This window comes from Gossypium arboreum, chromosome 6 (genome assembly GCF_025698485.1).
Source record: "Gossypium arboreum isolate Shixiya-1 chromosome 6, ASM2569848v2, whole genome shotgun sequence".
In the NCBI taxonomy this organism is placed as follows: domain Eukaryota; kingdom Viridiplantae; phylum Streptophyta; class Magnoliopsida; order Malvales; family Malvaceae; genus Gossypium; species Gossypium arboreum.
Window position 1 is genome coordinate 35,240,024 of NC_069075.1, and position 5,880 is coordinate 35,245,903.

Sequence of the window (5,880 nt, forward strand, 5' to 3'; positions counted from 1 at the left end):
TGTAAGACCATATTTTGTATTATGACTTTGTATGATAACAAGAAATTATTGACTAGCATAGTTTGATGAGAATAAGTTAAGTTGATGATATGATGAGATTGAGAATGTAAGTATGTAAGTTGAGTAGCATTTTATTATTATGCAATTATTATTATTAATATTGTTATTATTGAGTTATGCGACTAACCTTGAGAATTTGAGCAAGTATGTTTCAGCTATGACTTGACAAGGCATTGATATCTCAAAGTCCATGGTTGTACCATGGCAATTAAGGAAGAATTGACGAAAAATTCCATTTTCATAACAAGGCATTTAAGGAGGAATTGATGGTTAAGGATACCATGTAAGACCATGTCAAGACAAGGCATTGGTAAGGCAAGGATCCCCTGTAAGACCATGTCAAGACACGGCATCGGCATTGATTAAGGACTCCATGTAAGACCACATCAAGATGTGGCATTGGCACTAAGACAAGGATACCATGTAAGACCATGTTTGGAACATGGCATTTGGTAAGACAAGGATACCATGTAAGACCATATTTGGAACATGACATTTGGTATGATAAGGATATCATGTAAGACCATGCCAAGGCATGGTATTGATAAGTTCTATAAGGCAAGGAAATCATGTAAGACCATGTTAAGACATGGCATTGATGAGTTACTATAAGACAAAGGTCCCATGTAATTGGTGAGTTCATAAGGCAAGGATACCACGTAAGACCATGTCAAGACATGGCAATGGTAAGTTCAAAAAGGAAAAGGTTCCTGAGTAATCCAAAGAGTAAGTCAAAGAAACGACAAGGTGAGAACATGAAGAAAGAGTACAGGTATGCATTTAAGGCTTATTTATTATTGAGATTGTAAGTAATTGAGATTATCAATTATTAAGTAAGTGATGAGTTTTCAGTTATGCTTGTGACACTTTATGACATGATTGGCAATATGCCTATATTATGAAAGAGTACTCATGTGTTAAGTGAGATGTTGTGTAACATCCCGAAATAGGGCTTAAATGGAATAGTGGTTGCGAAACCACAAATTCGAGGTAGAAAAAAATATTTTATTATCATTTTAAGGTTTATGGCATGATTGCATGATTGTGTGAAAATTTCGTTTAGAAAATTTATCGATAGAGGGTCCAATTTGATATTTAGGACTAAATTGAAAAAGTTGTAAAATGTGTGTTCTAGTTCACAAAGGTACTAAGTACTTATGAGTAATGAGTTTTTAAAGTTGAGGTCCTTGGATAGTAATTAGACCATTATACTGGTTTGGACAAAAATACATAAAGGAAGATAAAACACCATAGTTTTTAATTAAGGACATTTTGGTCATTTAGCTATTAAAATGAATTAAAAACAAAATTAAAAGCCAATTTTTGTCCATCTTCAACCCCTTGGCCGAATTTCACCTAAGGGAGACATATCTAGGGTTTTTCAAGCTTCCAAGCTCGATTGTAAGTCCGTTTTAGCCCCGTTTTTAATGTTCTTTATGTTTTTTAAGTCTTAGTAACTTGATTAAGCTTATTCTAGCAATAATTTAACCTAGAGTTTATATTTGGAAAAATACCCATAGGTGAAATGTGTTTATTTTGATGTTTTATAGTAGAATATGAAGCTTGAAATTGTGTTAAACAATTATTGCTAAGCGATTTTACGTGAAAACGAGTAAAACGACATAATCGGTAAAAATACCTAATGTTCATAAGTACATGTTAGAGTGAGAATTTGATGTTTCCATAGAAGGGAAAAATAATCAGCATGTCATAAAACATAAGAAAATAGGATGAAGTTTAATTTCTGAACCTTGGGGAAAAGTGTAAATATGTAAAAGTTTAGGGAAAAAATGTAATTTTTCCAAAGTTTGAGTCAAGGACTGTTTTAATAAATGTGAGTATTAAATAAGCTAAATTTTTTATTATAGATCAAGAAGAACGAAATTCAGAGTTAGACCAGGGAAAGAAAAAGATAGTGGACTAAATCGATATAGTTAATCGTATTTTGTTTCGAGGTAAGTTTGCGGTAAATAAATGCAATATTCTATTATTTTATGTTAATGTTGTTAATTTCAAGCATGTGTAAATTTATTTTATGAAATTATTCAAAGAAGACTCAAGCATGAATTGACAGAGAAGTAATTTCAGAAAGTCCCAGTTGAACTTTAGGAATGTGTAGGATACAAATGTCATGACATTAGGGTTTAAGGATACCATGTAAGACCATGCCAAGGAATGACAATTGGTAAGGTTTCTAAGTCAAGGATATCATGTAAGACCATGTCAAGACATGACATTGATAAGTTACTATAAGGCAAATGTCCTATGTAAGACCATGCCAAGGCATGGCATTGGTGAGTTCATAAGGCAAGGATACCATGTAAGACCATGTCGAGATATGGAAATGGTAAGTTTCAAAAGGATACCACGTAAGACCATGACAAGTCATGGAAATGGTAAGGTACCCGTGTATCCTTAGTATTCCAAGTGGTTCGACGGGAAAATTTAAAGAGAATATCAAGGTAAGGTAAGGTAAGACGAGTTATACTAAAAAGGATAAGACAAGTTCATCCTAGAAGAGCAAAGGTAAGTATATAATGTTCATGTATGCTTGATAAGGAAAAAGGTAAGTAAAATGTATTAATAAATTTGATTAAGTAAGTAAGTATTTAAGTAAGTGAGTAAGTGAAGAAGTTTAAAATATGTCTGACAATTAATGAAGTTACATTAAGTAATACCATGCCAAGTAGTAAGATAATTCTTATGAATGTTGTTATTTATTTGCATGCAAACTTACTAAGCTTAATGCTTACCCCCTTTATTTTCCTTATTTTTATAGTTTTTTCAAGCTAACTCGGGGATTGTAAAATACGTCGGAGGTCCGGGCACACTATCACAAGGATTATTTTGGTATAGCTAGACGTTTAATTTTAAGTATGGCATGTATAGCATCGTAGCCATTTTGTGTGCATGATCTTATGATATGGCTAATGAATGGTATGTAAATTCTTGATAATGATTAGCTATTGGAATGACTAATCAAGGACATGTTTGGTGTTATGTATGCCTAAATGCTAGTTATTTCATGGAAATCATGAAAAAGGTGAAATTAGCTTTAAAATAGTATCGGACAGCAGTAATGACGTGAATTTTAAAAATCACTAAAGATAGTAGAAATGGATTTAGATAGTGAATGAAGAATTAAATATTATTGAGTCTATTTTCATATGAAAGAAACAAAGTAAATAAAGGAGTTGTATTTTATGAGATATTTAAATTTTGGTGAGATAAGGTCAAAGTGATTTTTGAATCCCCTATTTTGACTTTATAAATTCACTAAAAATTGTACAAAAATAATTAGGAGTTATAATCTATATGTATAGATTCCTTATTGAGTCTAATTTTAATAGAAATAAACGGCATGGTTATTTGAATTCTTTATTGCGAGAAGATTAATTCGTAGTGAACAGAGGCCAGAGCAGCCAAATATTGAAATAGGGGAAACTTTAACTAATAAAATGTACTAATTGGCTAGACCAAAAATTCTGAAAAAAAATTAGTAAGAAGATATACGAATCTAGTTTTAGATGAAATTTACAAATTTGAATTTCAAGTTTTGTAACTCGAGTTATGATTTATTTAGTGACTATGACACAGATGGACAGTTTATTTATGAAAGATGAAATAAATTGTTTTGATTGTTTAAGTGTCGGAAAATTTTTATTGATTTTGGTTTGTTCCCGAACTGTTTCAATTTCATGTTTTGAGGTCTCGAGGACCCTTTTTAGGGATATAATGAATGAATGAAACTATATTAATTTTAAAAGAAAATTTTTATGCCCCGAATTAGTAAGTTAAGTCTGGTAACGCCTCGTGCTTAACTCCAGCGATGGTCTCGGGTAAGGGGTGTTACATGTTACAAGTATGTAAGCAAGCTATTAAGTAAGGTGCCTTTTTTTTTTTGAGCCTTTGGTAAGGTTACCGATGAGTAAGATGGGAAAGTAAGAACTAAACATTATTTAAGCAAATTATGACAGCATAGTAGTAAGCTAAATTGATTGCTAATGCTTATTATTTTACATGTGATCTTACTAAGCTTTATAAGCTTACTTTTTTCACTTTCCCATGTTTTAGATTACTTAAAACCAAGCTCGGGTTGGAGGTCGTCGGAGATCACTTCACACTATCGACTATCAAGTTACCAAATGGGTATCTTCGTTTACAAAAGATCTAGTTTATGGCATGTATAGGGACTTAGCCATTCTGTGTGTATGTCTTTATGACATGACTAAAGAATGGTATGTAAATATTTGATAATGATTAGCTATTGAAATGGATAATGAAGAACATGTTTCGGTGTTATGTATGCCTAAATGGTAGTTAATACAAATAAATCATGAAAAAGTGAAATTAACATTAAAATAGTATTGAACAGCAACAGTGATGTGGTCTTGAAAAATCACCAAGAATAGTATAAATGGAATTAGGTGATGAATGAGATATAGAATTAAAGCTTACTAAGTCTATTTTCATATGAAAGAAATAGAGTAAGCAAAAGAAGTGTATATTAAGAGATATTTGAATTTTAGTAAGACAGGGTTAGAGCAATTTTTGAATCCCCTATTCTGACTTTATAAATTCACTAAAAATTGTAAAAAAAAATAATTAGGAGTTATAGTTTATATTTCTAGATTCCTAGATAAATCTACTTTCAAGAGAAACAAACAGAATGGTTATTTGAATTCTTTACAAGGATAAAATTGATTCATAGTGAGGAGAGGTCAGAGTAGTCAAATAGTGCAACAAGGGAAATTTTAACTAATAAACAGTACTAATTGGCTAGACCAAAAATTCTGGAAAACAATTAGTAAGAAGATATATAAGTCTAGTTTTAGAGAAAATTTACGAATTTAAATTTTGAGTTTTTTTACTCGAGTTATGATTTATTTAGTGACTATGACGCAGGTTGGTAGTTTTATAAGGAATAATGAAATAAATTGTTTTGATTTGTCTAAGTATTCGAAAATTTTTTAATGTTCTCGGTTTGGTCCCGAACCGTTTCAATTGCATGTTTTAGGGTCTCGAGGGCCCTTTTTATAAATCAATTAATTTTAAAAGAAAAATTTATACCCTGATTTAGTAAGTTAAGTCAGGTAATGCCTCGTACATGACTAAGGGACACCAGGCCATGTACATGACCGTGTATCACACACGACTGAGATCCACACCCGTTTCTCTACTCGTGTAGACAAAAATAGGCTATTTACCATGCCATTTTGCCACCCAAACTTGCATGTACCTACACCACAATTCAAAGGCACTAACACAAGGCATAAATAAGCATGAATCAATCTCAACCAAGTACCATTTATACCATTTCAATACCAAAAATATACAAGACACACAATATTCCAATTTTCCATCCAATTCATACCAATCTTTATCTTCTCAAATCATCAAAATGACCATTTACAAATATGCATCATTTGATCTAAACTTTCAATCATTTCAGCCATTCAAAACTTATCTATTAGATATCTTTAATACTAACTATCCAATTGCATCATATGTCCAACTTTCAAAAAATCACAGAAGCCACATACACATATATAAATACATGATTCAAACATACCAAAATAACCTAAAACAAGCCAACATTCATAGCAATATATATACAAACCAAAATATAAACATTTACAAGCTATTACAAATGGCACAACACATTACCAAATGACCAAAATTCCTATACATGCCATATACTTAAAACATAAGCTCAAAAAGTACCAAAGTGATAGTAGGATAGTGTGACAAAATCTCTGATGATCCCCGAATCCAAGCTAGCTTTGAAGCCACTATAAAACATGGAAAAATAAACAAAGT